Source organism: Lissotriton vulgaris, chromosome 6 (assembly GCF_964263255.1).
Source record: "Lissotriton vulgaris chromosome 6, aLisVul1.2, whole genome shotgun sequence".
NCBI classification, from domain to species: domain Eukaryota; kingdom Metazoa; phylum Chordata; class Amphibia; order Caudata; family Salamandridae; genus Lissotriton; species Lissotriton vulgaris.
This window is the reverse complement of record NC_141694.1, coordinates 126288915-126306947: the sequence shown is the minus strand read 5'-3', so window position 1 is coordinate 126306947 and position 18033 is coordinate 126288915.

Here is an 18033-nt window from a genome sequence, read left to right as displayed (position 1 = left end):
ACGTCTTTTTGTAGTGTACCTTACATGTTTTTCCTGCTCTGGCAAAGTAGGCCCTGAATTTCTGCCATCGAGCCATTTCTCTGGCTTCTGACTCCGCAAACCTCAGCCCAGGCTGCCTCTGTACCCGTGAACTCTGACTTACTTCCAGCGCGGCCCACCGCGCTCAGCTCAGCCTGCTGCCTGCCAAGACTGACTATAACCTTCGAGTTATCTGTTCCGCTCCTCGAAAATACATTCCTGCCTACTAGCTTCAGTAAACATCCCCCTCATCTACAGAGCAGAGGGCCAACCCGTCTCCGTGCAAGTAATTGATAGACTCTGTTACCATGCTCTCATGGAAGGCCCCATGCCCCACGCTTCTCATGCAGACACTCAGGCGCTTAAACACGCACTCACAGTCAGTATAGAATAGCTTCTGCCCCAGAGACCTTTCCGTCCAGATAATATGGTTCCCAAACATCAGATATCAGATATGATAGAAGTACAAGTTGATCTGACATGCCAGACTTCTGTCTCTTTCCGTCAGTGTAAATGTCAAGCCCCCTGCACCCTCCAGTTTCATGTCAATCACACGTCATGCAGCTGCGCGCGCATCCAAGCTTCCGATTTCTGCTGACATTGCAACATTTCTGTTAGTGCCACCCCTTTAGTGACATCTACCTGTGACGTTTCTAGCATACACCTCCAGTTCACGCCTAGTCCACGCCTTCTGATTACGTACTAGTAACACGTGGATACTGTTATCTTGTCTTCTCTCAGCTGTTACGCCTACTGTACTGTTTTCTATGACATGAATTAAGTATATAAGCTATGTACTGTCAATAAAATGTAGCACGTGCTCTCTATCCCTTCTTCCACCCCTGTGGTGGGAAGAACATGATATATTGGTCTTGACCATTCCTTTTTGAGGAATAAAACCCCTAAGAACTCTAACACCACGGACTCTGATTCTTTCTTTCCGATTGAGTTATTATTGATTAAGTACTTACCTGCATAGAAATTAAGACGGTAAATTATATATTTACATCATTTTGGCGCCCGAATAGGGACCCCTCCCCCACCTCACGCGCCGGTTGGTGCGTTGCAAGCTCTGTTCCCTGCCATCAGTTAGAAGGAAACTACGCGTACCGGCAGGATTTCCTGCATCTCCCTCTGGCCCATGGAGGTGACGAAGACTGCAATCAGTACCCAGACGAGGCGGTGAGGAGTGCGGAGGATCCCGACCAGAGCCTAGCCGAAAGAAGCAAGGTCCGAGGTGTCAAGAGGCCCACCAGTTTTCCGAAGTTTTCCGAAGTTTTCCGAAGTCGAGCCGAGTCCAGTCCAGTCGAGTTTTCCGAGGCCTTCTGTTTCCGTGCTTCCCGGTGAGTACCATTGCTGGGACGTATCTAGACGGGTTTGGGTACACAAGTCCGGTCTGCACTGTTTTTAGGCAGTGTATCTGTACTGTTTAGCAGTACATCCGTTATATAGGGTAGTGATATATGTCTCAAATGTCTTTTCATGTGATTAACGTGGTATGAATGTGACTGTTTTTAATGTGCATTACTGTGTTCTTGTATAACTAGCTATAAGTATTAAGTAGTTGGGGTTAAGCATTCAGTATTAAGTAAACAAGATGCCGTTTTTCGACAAATTAAAGCAGATAGGAACTAGGAAAGGGATACTAGAGGAAGCAATTCCTATCCCCCCTAGGGACACTCCAGGAAACTTCATGTACCACAAGCATGGCATAGATGCCATATTATTTCTAGAGTTATGGGCCGACTATACTAAGCACCTAGACGAAAGACACAGATGGCCTGTTAACGGAACATGGGATGCCGAGTGCATCATGAAGGTGGAGGAAGTACTATGGAAAAAGAAAGCCAGACAATCCCAGAAAGACGCCATAGAGTTTTGGCGTAAGGAATCACATAAGCGTGCTGAAAAAGCACTACGTAGAGAAGACAGACTTAAAGAATCAGACAAGGCCCAAGAAAACGAGTTAGTTACCGAGGGGATCCGAGTAAAAACAGAGCAAGTAGACTGCGCACGAAATAACCTCGTAAACGGTATGTATCTCGCGGCCGAGGGTTCGCCTGAGGCCATCTCAGAAATACCGAAAAATTTGCCGCCACCATTAGTTCCAACTAAAGTAATGCATAAGACTACTAAAGACATATTCCTGAATTCCTATCTAGAGGATGTAGCACCCGCTTACACCAATCTGCCTGTCCGCGCCCTGCCTAACGACAGGGACGGGGGTGGTAACCCGCCCCAAGATCAAATTCTGCCAGTACCACAACAGAATACTGCTGTTCCACCACCTCCACCACTTCCCGCACTTAAAGTTGATCTACCGAAACCACTTCTACCTGATCCTACAAAAAGAAAAATTCAAGTTCAGGTACAGACTCCGCCGAGAGATAATGCCCAAGCTTCCGCCTCAGGGGGTGCGGAAGGGGGTCTACACACCCCACCATTGACACGCAGGTTACAGCTCAGGGACTTTCGGAGTCCTTTTACGTTCAAGTCTCCCAGCCTTGATATATTCAAGGAAAACCTTTCAGTTTGCAGATATGATCCAGTACCCGGTAAAGACAATATAATGATGATGGCATCACTACGGTTAAGATCTGCTACTGATTTCCTGCTATGCTATGCAGGTATGAAGGAGCGCCTAGATAGAATATATGAGTTTATTCAGACGGGGAAAGACCCTGACAGTATTCAGGAGGCCATGGAGCGACAGAAAGTTGATGTTCAAGCACAGATACTACGTTTTTTCATAAATTGCCTAATAAGAGAACGAGACAGGCCTGGGACAGATCAGAGTGAATTGGATGCACTAAACAAGTGGGGTCAAAATATATCTGAAGGAAAACATGATAGGGGGACTTGCATAGCCAGTATGTACAAGAAAATTAGAAAAACAGTGATAGAAATACACCAAAAAGAGAAGGAAAAGGCTTCCTCCGAGGAGGAAGAAGAGTTTGAAGAACCAGAAAAGACTACAGATACTATAGCGTATGTAGGTAAGGGAACTTACCTTAGGAAAGGTATCCGTCCAGAAAGCAAGAGAGTTTTTCTCTCTGCCTTAACCAACCCGAATTCTTCTGAACACCAGTTCCAGGAGACTGATAAAAGACTCCGAGATCGAGTGGGGTACCACATACTAAATTCAATGGATGAACAGGAATTAGCCCGGTCAGCCATATTATGGGCTGAAAATCCGGATATGTATAATGATGATACATTAGCGCAGACATTTCTGAATCTCTCCCCAGACGAACAGAAACTAGCAGGTATATACATGATTCAGCACCTCCTAACGAAATACAGAAACCAACATTCTGATCCAGGTCCCTTACATGAAACATTAGAAGCACTACTCATGGATAGATGGAGAGGTTTAAGTACCAAGTTAATACAAATAATTCTAGAACAGCGACATAGATATAACACTTTTATAAGCTCTGAATATGTTCCCGCCCCGCCCCCAGAAAGGAAAACGTATCACATGCAATGCCTGAGTGGCATTGAAAGTCAGAACCCCTTACGAGAAGTACACCCAGTTATGGGTGAGGATCATCTCTTGAAACGTGTATATGTACACACGCCATTGACTAAGTTAGAACTGTTAGAAATGAAGAAACTAGTCCCGAGCCATGATAAAGACCCTGCAGGTTTTCACAGAGAGCTTAAAGACATGTTACTGATGGGGGATTACACATATGATGATATCATGAAAATGTTAAAGGTACTGTTGCCCACGGGCATCTACGAGAAACTAAAGGAAAAAGAATGGGAGGTGGGAGAGAAAAAGATTGCATGGGCAGAAATAGAAGACGAAGAGAACAAACGTGTCCCAGGGGTAGGCCTTGGGGACAAAACTAAAGCATTACCAGGTTTGATAGTACAGGTTCTGCCAAGATTACTGGCAACTAGGAAAGAAGACTGGGATGCAATCTCAGCATGTAAACAGAAACCCGACGAAGATACTAGTGACTTTTATTCAAGATTCGAGAAATGTTTTATTATTAATAGTGGTCTTAAACCAAGTAGCGAATCGTACCCGCATCTTTTTGTATCAAAGTTGGTTGAAAATTCCCTGGTAGCAGTCAAAAATCGTGTATACAAGGTTGAGAGTACATGGCGAGCGAATACGCCATCCCAGATGTTACAAATGTTACAATACCATCAGAACAGAATTAGAGAAGAACAAGATCAGGAACAGAAACGTATGAAAGACACGAAAATGAAAATGTTAGTAGCCCAGTCGGTACATACCGACGGAAACAGAAAAGGTACGAACCAGACAAATCATTCCGCAGGTCCTGTTAAAGAGACGTGCAATTATTGCAAACAGCCAGGCCACTACGTACATGAATGTCCAGTTCTGAAACATAACATAGCGACAGGTAAAACTAAAGAGAGACCGCATCCACCTAGACAAGATCAAGTTCAACAACAGACTTCACAGAATGTACAGCCCATGCAGAACACACAGCCTATGCATACTTCATCTCATACAGCACAGACAGTAGCGGCACCACAGCCCACCGCTTCGACTCAACAAGTTTCCCAACAGATGTACCAGTATTCCCAATCTGCTTATCCAGAGTATCAACGATACACATGAAACAGCCTAGAGAGGGAATTTGGCTTGCCTCTTATTGAAATTCCTGTAGATCAAGAAGGTCCTTATGTACACAGTCAAGTATTGGGAAAAGATAGAAAGTTTTTAATTGACACAGGGGCAAGCCGCACCACAATCAGCCATAATGAAGTCCCAGGGGCACCCCTCTCAGGCTCACAGAATGGTTCCCTTGGTTTTTCAGGACAGCCCATTGTAAATGAGGTATCGGAACCAGTACCCTTGGCTGTGGGTCCATTATCACGAGTTACAGACTTGTTACTTACGAACTCATGCCCAGAAAATCTGTTAGGAATTAAAACATTGAAGGCTCTAGGAGCTATAATCTGCTGTTCCCCGCAGGGGGTTAGACTCTTTCTGCGGGATTTCAAGGGTCATTATGTGTTGCGAGAATTCGATGTCAGATTAAGAAATGTACCAGATCACCTGTGGGCAAAAGGCCCAACTGATGTAGGTTGTATGCATATCACACCATACCGTGTTACACTCAAGACAGGAGTTGTACTACCACGAATCAGACAATACAAGTTACCACCCGATGATGTAGTGGCTTTACTGGAAATCATTGAAGAGCTTATAGCACAAGGAGTGGTCGTAGAGACCGACTCCAATATCTGTAATTCACCTATCATTCCAATTCTTAAACGTACTGATCCCAATGCACCGCCAGTATATCGGCTGGTGATTGATCTTCGAGAACTGAACAAATGTATTGTACCACAGTACCCTGTGGTCCCCGATATCTCTTCCCTATTGACTGCTATTGATTCAGAAGCAACGTTCTTTACTGTAATTGATCTCAAGAACGCTTTCTTCAGTGTACCCATTGATCCAGAGAGCCAATATCTCTTCGGATTCAGTTTAAATGGACGAAGTTTCAAATTTTCCCGCGCACCTCAAGGATTCACAGAAAGCCCCAGCATCTATAGTCAAGCACTGAAAAGACAACTAGATTGTATTCAAATGCCAGTTAACACCGCTTTACTGCAATACGTCGATGATCTGCTGATCACCGCACGAAGTGAGCCCGAATGTGAACGAGCATCACTGACAGTCTTACATTTTCTGGCCGACAAGGGACACAAGGTGTCTCCTTCGAAGCTTCAATTCTGTGTTCAGCAAGTTGTGTACTTGGGTCACTTGCTGTCCAAAGTGGGGAGACAGCTCACTCCCGATCGCATTCAGTTAATTGTAAATATGCCACGACCCCAGACACAAAAGGAAGTGCGGGCCTTCATAGGCCTCACTTCGTACTGCAGACAATGGATTCCTCAATATGCATTTCTAGCTAAACCACTCATCCAGTTAACGACGCAGGAGGCAGCGACTTCGACTGTCCTCCCTTGGACTCAGGAACATACACAAGCCTTTGAGGAATTAAAGAGAGCTTTATGCCAAGCACCAGTTTTAGCAACACCATGTTACAGCAAACCGTTTACACTTTTTGTTACAGAACGTGATGGTACAGCATTGTCTGTCCTCACTCAAGACCAAGCAGGTTCATATAAGCCTTGCGCTTATTTTTCTAGTACATTGGACTCAGTAGCCCAGGCACTCCCTGCGTGCTTAAAGTCTGTAGCAGCAACAGCATTAGCAATTAGACAGAGCGACTCAATTGTTTTAGGGCATCAGTTAACAGTACAAGTTCCACATTCTGTAGAAGTTCTGTTAAACAGAACCCAGACTCAACACTTGACCATAGCACGACTGACAGGTTACGAATTGACGCTATTCCAGCCACACATAGAAATCAGACGCTGCAGCATTCTGAACCCCGCAACACTGTTACCTACAATTATGACAGATCCAGCCCCGCATGATTGTATAGAAATCATTAATGCAGTAACAAAGCCCCGACGAGACTTAACAGATGTTCCATTGACAAATCCAGACCTGACACTTTATGTGGATGGTTCATGTATGCGAACAAGTACAGGAGAATTAGTGGCCGCATATGCAGTGACCACTGAAACCGAAGTTAAAGAAACACATCGTATTGACACACTGTCTACTCAAGCGGCAGAACTTATTGCTCTGACCCGAGCCTGTATTCTAGCTAAGAACAGAAATGTTAACATATACACTGATTCCCGTTATGCGTTCGGAGTTGTACACGACTTCGGCATGTTATGGCAAGAACGAGGTTTTCTGACCTCTCATGGTGCCAAGATCCAACATGGTCCTCTCATTCAAGCACTGTTAGAAGCAATACATCTGCCTTCAGGCATATCCGTCATGAAGTGTAAAGCACATACTAAAGTTACAGATTCTGTTTCCCAGGGTAACGACCTGGCAGACCAGACAGCAAAACATACAGCACTAACTCACACTCAGACAACGGACGTGACAAAGACAATAGGACCGACAAATTGCATGACAGTCAGGGATCCCACACTAGATGTAATCGATATTCAGGCACATGCTACTCCAGATGAAATAAAGAAATGGACTGAACTAGGAGGGATCCAGACAGATCAAGGTTGGATGACGAAGGGAAAATCTACATGGTTTCTCCCTGATTCTATGGTTCAAGTCATGGTTAATGCAGCACATAGTCCAGCACACCTAGGAGAAAAAGCGATGTTAGACAGTCTACAAAATCTTTGGAGCAATAAACACTTACGAGCAGCAGCAAAACAGAAAGTGCGTACTTGCATGATCTGTTGTCAGTTCAATCCAGGTAAAAGCGTCCCTGTAGAGCAAGGTGGATTTCATCCTCCCGATCACCCTTTTGAAGTCCTCCAGATGGATTATATCCAGATGGACCGTTGTCGAGGATTCAAATATGTCCTCGTAATAGTTTGTGCACTGTCCCGTTGGACCGAAGCATACCCAGTCCCAGATTACACTGCTCCGACCACTGCCAGGCAGTTGGTTCGTGAATTCTTCCCACGATACGGCTTGCCTCGTGTCGTGTATTCAGATAACGGTCAGCCATTCTCATCCGAATTAATGAAAGAAGTTTCTTTATTACTAGGATACCAGTGGAGATTCCATTGTGTCCGATATCCCGAAGCCGCAGGCCTTGTAGAAAGGCATAATCAGACATTAAAGACACGCCTGGCTAAAATATGTAAAGAGAAAGGGGTCGACTGGATAGTCGCCCTGCCAGTGGCACTGTTCTACATGAGGATGGTCGCCCACTCGAGATCAGGACTATCCCCGTACGAAGTGGTCTTTGGTAGACCACCGAATATGTGGGGGACGCCCATTCCGAAAAGAATTACTGATGTTGATTGCAATATGTTGACAGATTACCTTGCCTCCTTGATGTCTGCACTCCAATCATGTCGTTCACAGGTTGCCGCAGCCTTCCCTGACAACACTGATGTAAAGCCACATGATGTCCGTCCAGGTGATCTAATCCTCATAAGAAACTTCGACCGGAAAAGTCCGTTGGAGCCCCGCTGGAAATCGCCGAAGACCGTTCTACTTACTACAAGGACAGCGGTGAAGGTTGAGGGCAGGAAGGGGTGGGTCCACATGAGCCATGTTAAACTGTGTAATGAACTGAAATCCGATCCAGGCTCATCCACCCCTTCCAAAGACTGTATCAAGCCCAGTGACTTTAAAATTTCCGAACGAGAAAAAACTCCCCAAGAGGAATACAGACTTAAGCTCCGATCTAGCAAGTCAGACAGTTTAATTGTTTAAGTCCTCCCCTAGGTGAATCGGTTAAATAGTTTCTGACATGTATCCCCTAGATCGAGATAGAGAGAGAGAGAGAGAGAATACAAGAAACGTACTTACTGTAAATCACTGCGTAGTCACTGTATAGTGACATTGTTAATAATGTTTTTTCTAAGTCTTCTGATAATAGTTGCCAGTATACTTCTCCCTATCTACTACCCTATTTTCAAGCGTGAACAATCTGCTTACAATGCTTCTGCTGAACACACTTTTAGTGAGTTACCTCCACATGAACTCTCCTACAGACTTGCGCTGCGCAACAACACATTCATTAGTATGCTACATCATTCCCATCAAACTAACAATGCTACAGACTGCTGGATATGTGGCCGACTCCCTCCCTACAGAATTACAAGGGAGCTCTGCCCCTCTTTCCGTACCCGTTCACTCACAATGGCTCCTGCGGTGCATGGTTTAAAATAATTAATTCCTTAGACCCTGATATTGCTGTTTTCGACGGGGGCTGGGTTTGGGGAAACCTGAACTTGGTTCTGCTCGACGTCTGTTACCCTGATAAGGAGGGACTCCCCACTAGAATAGGAACTGATTTAGAAAATGAAGTGTATGGATTAGGTAATTACACAATTAGCCTTATGATTCTCACTGTTGAATCCGAAGCCGCACCAGTTCTACCCGCTATGTCAGTATTACCAGTCACTGGTGAATTATGTGTCAGGAAGAAAGGTTCAGTACACTTAGGTCATAGTAAATGTACTACTGTGGTCGAATTCAGTGATCATGGTAAATCGTCCTTTAAAGCTATCCGTCATTCCTATTTTGTTTGTGGTCATACCGCATACATACGCTTACCTCCAGATTGGGATGGTACCTGTTACATTGCATTCCTTCTGCCACCTGTTTTCCTAGCTCCTCCTGATTACCACAGAAATGCAAATCTAGTAAAGAATAGACTCAGAAGAGATATCTCACTCGTCGACTACACAGAAACGGCATGGGAACAGTACACCGATTTTAATAAAGGATTCTTTTTCTTTTTAGGACCTGTTCAAAATAGTAAACTAATACGCAGATTAACTAGAACACTAGAAGCAGTAGTGAATGAAACTGCCTCCGCCTTAGGTAACTTAACCGAAGAGCAGTCCGCCATGCGGGTTGTTGTCCTTCAGAATCGTCTTGTTATTGACGTCATCTTGGCAGATAGAGGCGGAGCCTGTAAGGTCATCGGGTCAAGTTGCTGTGTTTTCATTCCACAAAACGCACCATCTGTATATCAAGCTATTACACGTCTCCATAAAATTGCAAATCAGATACATCAGAATCCAGGCACCTGGACTTGGTCCGGTTGGTTCTGGACAACGTTAACCGCTTGGGGATGGAAGATCCTATCCTTCCTAGGCATTGGCCTAGTCCTAGTATTCAGTTGCTGCCTGTGCCTGCAGTGCGGGCCAGCGATTTGCGGACTGTGTGCCACATCTTGCATTGAACATTCCAGTTTCCTCTCAAAGCGTAAAAGAAAGAAAGAAGAGCAAATGATGTTACAAGAACAAACTGATCGATTCATGAGGATCGATATATCATGAAGGGTCCGTAGGGAACAAGGAGGGAATGAGGAAATATAAATTTTATGGTCAAGTTGTGTTCCCTAGCGCGTACCCCACCGTCTCCATGTACCAGCTTAAAGTGCTTGTAACTTCCCTCCTGTGCCAGCTATGAAGACGCAAATACATTTGTGTCCAACGTTAACTTCTTCTTTCCGATCCACCCTGAATGGATTAAATAGTCCGTTCCTAAGTATGCTATGCCAACGTCTTTTTGTAGTGTACCTTACATGTTTTTCCTGCTCTGGCAAAGTAGGCCCTGAATTTCTGCCATCGAGCCATTTCTCTGGCTTCTGACTCCGCAAACCTCAGCCCAGGCTGCCTCTGTACCCGTGAACTCTGACTTACTTCCAGCGCGGCCCACCGCGCTCCGCTCAGCCTGCTGCCTGCCAAGACTGACTATAACCTTCGAGTTATCTGTTCCGCTCCTCGAAAATACATTCCTGCCTACTAGCTTCAGTAAACATCCCCCTCATCTACAGAGCAGAGGGCCAACCCGTCTCCGTGCAAGTAATTGATAGACTCTGTTACCATGCTCTCATGGAAGGCCCCATGCCCCACGCTTCTCATGCAGACACTCAGGCGCTTAAACACGCACTCACAGTCAGTATAGAATAGCTTCTGCCCCAGAGACCTTTCCGTCCAGATAATATGGTTCCCAAACATCAGATATCAGATATGATAGAAGTACAAGTTGATCTGACATGCCAGACTTCTGTCTCTTTCCGTCAGTGTAAATGTCAAGCCCCCTGCACCCTCCAGTTTCATGTCAATCACACGTCATGCAGCTGCGCGCGCATCCAAGCTTCCGATTTCTGCTGACATTGCAACATTTCTGTTAGTGCCACCCCTTTAGTGACACCTACCTGTGACGTTTCTAGCATACACCTCCAGTTCACGCCTAGTCCACGCCTTCTGATTACGTACTAGTAACACGTGGATACTGTTATCTTGTCTTCTCTCAGCTGTTACGCCTACTGTACTGTTTTCTATGACATGAATTAAGTATATAAGCTATGTACTGTCAATAAAATGTAGCGCGTGCTCTCTATCCCTTCTTCCACCCCTGTGGTGGGAAGAACATGATATATTGGTCTTGACCATTCCTTTTTGAGGAATAAAACCCCTAAGAACTCTAACACCACGGACTCTGATTCTTTCTTTCCGATTGAGTTATTATTGATTAAGTACTTACCTGCATAGAAATTAAGACGGTAAATTATATATTTACATCACAGAGGTAAAAGGATGCGAAATGTAAATCTTTGTGGAGCCCTCCCACATCTTCTGAGAACAAGCACCTGCATTAGTTGACTTTTTATCTATGTACAATTGACCAATGGCGGCACTCTTTCTCTCCAGCTTTGCTGTATCGCAGTAATCACCGGGGTTGGCCTCTGCTGTCGGTACATAGCTATCTAAGCTTCCAGTCCGCTGTCAGCATATACTGTGTGCTTAGACACAGCCTGTACCTGTAAAAAGCACTATCCCGCTAGGTGGCCACCATGCACTTTACTGCACATGATCATGGCAAAAGGTTCTAAGCACTATGCATGGCACAGACATGTACACGGAGACATATTAGAGCGCATACGCACATATAAAATAACAGATCGTTTGCGCACTTCTGGTAGCTGGAATGTGATGTGTATTTTGTGCTCAAGAGTATGGAGTGTATAGTATGTAGCTTGGTGAAGCTCGTACCCCAGCTACACCAGGTCAGAATTATCCATGTGTCAAGGGCAGTCACAGGAATAAAGACGTGTAGAGGTAACATCTGTGTCAAGCTTGCTTTCCTGCCGAAGTACCAATATAAGACACACTCTGCCCAATGAGTCCAAACACACAACTCCTGGACACACCAAAAATGTATAGCTGCCCAAACAAAAAAATTAGAAAATAGAACAAAACATAGTGTAAAGAAATAGTTGTTATGGGGTTATTGGCCAGGCAATGGGTAGGGAGGGCTCATGTTTACTTGTTTGCATTTGTAATTACCTAAATGCATTCCTCTTTTATTCCACTAAAAGCGTGAGAATATCAACCAATGCCTATTAAACATGTAGAAAACAGAAGTATAAAGTGAAAGGGATGGAGAGGAGGGCAGCGAAGAAGGAACAGGCAGTGGGTCAGATTAGAAGGGTATGTATGAGGACAGACAATGGGGATAGCAAGAATGGGGAAAAGGACAAGCGGTAGGAGAAAGGAAAGGGGCAGACTGAAGAACAGAGGAAAAGGGACTGACAAGAAAGTAGAGGGAATGGTCAGATATCCAGACAAAGGCAAAGGGACAAAAAAGAGGAGAGAAAAGAACACAAACGGAAGATGAGAAAGGTTGGAAAATGGTGGAAGGAGACTGAAAGTTCAGTACAGAGGGCAGAGACAGTTTTTCATTGTGGTGGGTGTGGTGTATGAAAGAGGTGGTAGGCAGACACAATAAAAGCATTTTGCAGGAGCAGCTGAAGGGCACTTGAAGCTCCTCAGTGTCAGTCACAGATGCTGTCAGATTAGCCGTCAGGACAGCGCCAATGCTATCTGCAGCCACAGCATCCACATTCAATGCCTTTAATTAACAAAAAAAATCACAGTTGATTCTAGTCTCTTATAAAGCGGGCGTGCCAGCAGGAACATCGGGAGGGGACAGCCAGCACTGCAAATATGACCCTGTCCCCAATCACACAGAGGGCCGCACTAATAGCCAGGCCAACTCAATACAAAGCACCACATTCATACAAAGTATGGACAAGCAGCACAAAAAAAGCCAAATATCGGATTTAATTATACATTATTAAAGTGACTTAAGTAAAGTGAATAAAGGAGGTTGACGAACAAGAAATATGACTAAGAAGATGGAAGATTATGCCTCATGCCTCCACGGAAAAGAAATGTAAAAGTAAACAAACAGCGCAATGCAGGGTAGGTCGGGGGAAAAATCATTAAGCGTGGGGGCATCCATGAAGGTTCGAGTCCTGGTGTTGGCTCCTCTTCCTGTAAATCCGGGAAAATCACTCCATCGTCCCACCCTCAAAATAACATTACCTTAACTGGTGCTCAAGAAATGTGCAGCGCTCCTATACCTTGGCCAGCATGGTCTGGTGGCTTATGGAAGGATGCCCCAGCTGCATGGGTAAACCACCCCCTGCCGTGACCCGTTGCCCCCGCCCTTCCCCATGCGCAGCCGATGCTAGACAAAGCAAAGGAAAAGCGGGACTGGCTAATTAAAACAGGCAGCAAAAACAAATGCTGGACAGGTGGAAAGTAACAAAAAAAAGAGTTCTTCCACACAACAGCTAAAGAAGGAAAGTGTAAGGGAACTGTACTTGGCCGGTGCTCCTCTGCTCCTCCGAGGACCAGAAACCGGTCCTCGGAAGCTTGTTTCCGGTCCAGTGAAGGCATGGCTTGGCAGTTCGGGCTGGACTGTTCCCATGAGGCACAGGATCAGACTGATTTGCATATAGCCATGTCTGAACTGGGGGGGCAGAGTGGGTTAAAGAACGGTGATGGATTAAACCCAGATCTTTTGACTGGGTGTGAGTGTTTGATTGGTTCAGATGCTCCGTCCATTACCACCCCATTTTGTACCGCTTTTGGCCTCCATAAGTGTGGCAGGGTATGCTCAGACGTGAGTCCCTTGCTCACTTTGCCACTGGATTCAAGCAAGCCGGGCTGAAGACGGCTGGAATACTAGAAAACCGATCCTCGGAAGCTTGTTTCCGGTCCAGGGAAGGGAAGGCATGGCTTGGCAGTTCGGGCTGGACTGTTCCCATGAGGCACAGGGTCAGACTGATTTGCATATAGCCATGTCTGAACTGGGGTGGCAGAGTGGGACTGATTTGCATATAGCCATGTCTGAACTGGGGTGGCAGAGTGGGCTAAAGAACGGTGATGGATTAAACCCAGATCTTTTGACTGGGTGTGAATGTTTGATTGGTTCAGATGCTCCGTCCATTACCACCCCCTTTTGTACCGCTTTTGGTCGCCATAAGTGTGGCAGGGTATGCTCAGACATGAGTCCCTTGCTCACTTTGCCACTGGATTCAAGCAAGCCGGGCTGAAGATGGCTGGAATGCCAGAAACCGGTCCTCGGAAGCTTGTTTCCGGTTCAGGGAAGGCATGGCGGCATGGCTTGGCAGTTCGGGCTGGACTGTTCCCATGAGGCACAGGGTCAGAATGATTTGCATATAGCCATGTCTGAACTGGGGTGGCAGAGTGGGCTAAAGAACGGTGATGGATTAAACCCAGATCTTTTGACTGGGTGTGAGTGTTTGATTGGTTCAGATGCTCCGTCCATTACCACCCCCTTTTGTACCGCTTTTGGCCGCCATAAGTGTGGCAGGGAATACTCAGACGTGAGTCCCTTGCTCACTTTGCCACTGGATTCAAGCAAGCCGGGCTGAAGACGGCTGGAATCCCAGAAACCGGTCCTCGGAAGCTTGTTTCCGGTCCAGGGAAGGCATGGCTTGGCAGTTCGGGCTGGACTGTTCCCATGAGGCACAGGGTCAGACTGATTTGCATATAGCCATGTCTGAACTGGGGTGGCAGAGTGGGCTAAAGAACGGTGATGGATTAAACCCAGATCTTTTGACTGGGTGTGAGTGTTTGATTGGTTCAGATGCTCTGTCCATTACCACTCCCTTTTGTACCGCCTTTGAATGAAAGTGAGGTATGGGCTGCGCAAATGAGTTGCGACCAGGAAAGAAGAGCAACATTGGAGTGAACCTGTTGGAAGCAGCAGGCAAGATCGTTCTTGGATTCCAACAGGTCGTGCAGACAGCACATGCGCGCTCCTAGGTTCCTCCTAAAAAAAATGCCTCAGTGGCATCTCTAGACGTGAATTTTGGTGGGGGACATATTGGCCACAGGTAAAACTGGTGTTATTATTTACAATGAATTACTTGAAACATCTTCCTTTAGTAGTTCTTTTGTAGGTGTCTTTGTTTTTCACAAGAAAACCCTCTTTTTGTACTTCTACAGATGGTTGTATTGTACTTTTCTCACTCTTCAATTCAGTAACACATTTCAACATGTGTTTAACTCTTTACTATGGAAATAACCTCTTCTAATGAAGGTTTATCTTTGACCCACAATTCCTCTCAAATTTTATCCTCCCTACACTTCAAAACAAAAAATTGATCTCTTATTCGTGCTTCATTCACGCCCCAAACTTACAGCTTCAAACCAATGTTCTCAAACTAGTTAAATAATCTTCAACTGTCTTCTCTTTTCCTTGCTCCCTTAGCCCAAAATGATATATTTCCAGCATAGTGCTCGTTCTTGGCAAATAATGCCAGTCTAATTGTAAAATACAGATCTCATATTCATGTAATCCTCTTTGTTCCTCTACCGATAATTCTGGTACATTTTCTAACACCTCCTTCCTTCACCACCTAGACAGTGTAAAAGTAGTGAATTCTTCCTTTCGGCACTCAAGTTAGTCCCACAAACTCTAGCATAGTGCGCAAATATTTTCTTCCACTTGTTCCATTTGACAACTGGTTCACCTGGACTGGTTAAAAAAAATTGAGGAGCTGGTACATTCTGCATGACCTTTCTTAAAAGAAATCAGTCAGTCAGTCAAAGAAACTTTATTTCGACCGTACAGGCCATGAAAGCAAATAAAAAGACAATACAATTTGTATAAGGAGAAAACATTAAAATATGTCATCATAAAAACTATGTGCAATAGTTCTATATTTAAAAATAGTGCATTTCTTAGATGTGCAAATTATTCTAGTATATTTTTGGGTACACTCCCTCAAGACGACTCAGGGTTCTATGGTTGTGTACAGTGCAATGTGCAACAGAGTTTATAGATTGTACATTGGGTTCAGGAGGGGGAAGAGTAACACATGTTTAAGCAAATAACTAATTCATTGGTAAAAGAGCACCTGTCGGTTGTTAAAAAGCTTTTGGCTTTATCTGATAAATGTATATAACAGTGTTAAAAAAAATCCATGTTAAAACGAATTGTATTATGAAATTAAAAAGCCCAGAGGGAAGATATTTACAGTAGAAATAATCATACAATAAATATGTGCGAACAAGGCATAACAGCATATATAAAGGTTGCTAGGAACTAAGGGTTTCCTGTGAGGGTTTTCTTTAGGATGGCTCTACGAATGCACCACATCGAGTGTAGGAACCGAGAAATGGTGAACACAATGAGTGTGTCGGTTTTGTCCTTAAAAAGCCTGTGCACCTCTATGTAGTGTCTGATCCCCATGTTTCTGCATAATTGTAGCAGCCACCGGGACCTTGGCTTTCCATAGGCGGTGCAAAAATAAAGAATGTGCATTTCAGTTTCTTAAACTCGATCGCACCCTGGGCAGTCTAGTTCATGGGCTCCCTACCATTTGTTAGTAAATGTTCGGAGCGGCAGCACCCCGTGTCTAAATTGAAGAAAAAGTTTCTTTGCCATAAGGGGTTGAATGTGATCAAGTGCCGATTCTAACCCGTATTGCAGCTTGATATCCAGAAACCTGGAGGTCAAGCAGCTCTGTGTTGTCCCTTGCCATACTAGAGCTGGTTTGTGTTCTCTGTGGAGTCAAGTAGTACCTTTCTGGAGATTGTGGGGCAGGTCTCTTCTGGTGCTGTCCACATATTTGTCCTCCCTAAAGCCTGGCAAGAATTCCTAATATGAGCTAACCAAGGGAATTTCCCTGCTCCTAGAAGGCTGGAAACATCCTTCAGCTCTTGTTTATAATCAGCTAGTTCAGGTGTACTCTACAGGCGTCGCCAGTATAGGAGGGGTCAAGACGAGACTATATCTGCTATAGGTCCAATCCCTAGTTCCAACCTAAGCGGTGTTAATGGAGTACTCATAGGGAGTCCCAGCAGTTTCCTGAGGAAAATATTCTCTGGCATAGATAGGGAGGTTGATGGGCAATGGCCCCATAATTCTGCCCCATACAGTGATGGTCCCCTGGCCTGTGTTTTGTAGATTTCTGCTACGGGGTCTATTACTTTGTGCGTGCAACTTTTGTAAACTTTTAAAATGCCCCCGTGGACTGAGTCAATTTTAGAGTGGCTTTCTTTAGTAAGTGTGATCTCTAGATAATAAAAAATGGGCACCCACTCTAGGGCCCTTCCATCCAGTTGGGGATGTGTGCACTTTGTGGTGTTCGCGTTGCAAGCCATGTACTTGGTTTTTTGGAGGTTAATCACCAGGCCCCTCTTTTTACAGAAAGAGCTTAATACCTCAAGGACCCTCTGCATACCCAAGGGCGATTTGGAGAGTAGCAGTGTGTCGTCCGCAAACATAAGGGCTGGGATTTTGCGGTTCGCCAGCCTCGGTGCATCAATGTCCTTTCCGTCTAACACAGTTTCGATTAAACTATTTAAGAAAAGAGAGAAGAGTGTTGGGCCAGGTCACAGCCCTGTCGCACCCCTTTCTCTACAGGGAAGGGCGCGGAAAGTGCACCATTTTTACCATATCTGATTCTCGCGTAGTTGTCTTGATGCACGCATTTCAGCTGGTGGCAAAGATATTCTGGTCCTACCAAATTGAGAAGTATGCCGCACAGCTTATCTCGCTGCACCAAGTCAAAGCGGATTTAAGATCCACGAATGTGAGGTAGAGGCTGCCACCCTCTAGGACCACAGTTTTCCAGTGGATGAGTTGTAATCTGAAGATCTGGTCAATGGTGGAGATCTTGGCCCTGAATCCTGCTTGTAAAGGTGTTAATACGTTGTTCTCTTCTATCCAGGATTGCAAGCGCCCCAGGAGTACACGAGCAAAGATTTTTTGTGTGACGTCCAAGAGGCTTATGGGGCGATAATTTGCGGGATTAAGTGGTGAGCCCTTTTTAAAGATAGGGATCATTTCTACTCCAGACCAGGTTGGGGCCAACGCCATGCCTTGTAGAGTGGCGTTAAATAGAGACCATAAGAAAGGTGCCAAACTGTGGGTTTGGAGCGAAATAGGTCACCAGGTATCTTGCCAACCCCTGATGCTTTTTTTTTTTTTTTTTGGTGTTCAAACTACTTTATTGATAAGAGCATACAAGGATACACAGCTTGAGATGCCTACAACCCGGAGGCCGGCAGCAATAGCGGAGCAACAATACACAGCCTTGTAGCCGGCATCCCGGGGGCCCGGCGGCACATCACAGATAGAAAGCTTCTCACAGCGCCGTCCGGCGGGGCAGG